The sequence below is a fragment of the Sinocyclocheilus rhinocerous genome, unplaced genomic scaffold, assembly GCF_001515625.1.
Source record: "Sinocyclocheilus rhinocerous isolate Xijiao unplaced genomic scaffold, SAMN03320098_v1.1 scaffold1084, whole genome shotgun sequence".
NCBI classification, from domain to species: domain Eukaryota; kingdom Metazoa; phylum Chordata; class Actinopteri; order Cypriniformes; family Cyprinidae; genus Sinocyclocheilus; species Sinocyclocheilus rhinocerous.
Window position 1 is genome coordinate 55,887 of NW_015656001.1, and position 364 is coordinate 56,250.

Consider the following 364-nt stretch of genomic DNA (forward strand, 5'->3'; position numbering starts at 1 on the left):
TGAATGAGAGAGAGAGAGAGATGCAGAGCATGTGCAGAGCAGGGCGACGCGAGGAACAGTATTAAGAACCGCTACTTTAGAACACTGATTATGAAACTTGTGAATCCATTAGAATCATTAGAAGACAGAATCGCGATTCATATATGAATAGATTTTTACGTGCACCTCTAGTTTTCTCTTCCTCTTCTCTAAAGCAGGGCACAGCATGACCTCGCCCCCTTTGCTGCCTTTTCCCGTGGGTTTATCTGGGTTTGTGATGTCACCAACCTGGGAAGTAACTCGTTGTAGTCCCTACCAGCCGTTTTTGTAGGCATTAAACTGCCAGAATTTATAAAGACGATATCTCCATTTGCATTGAACTTTC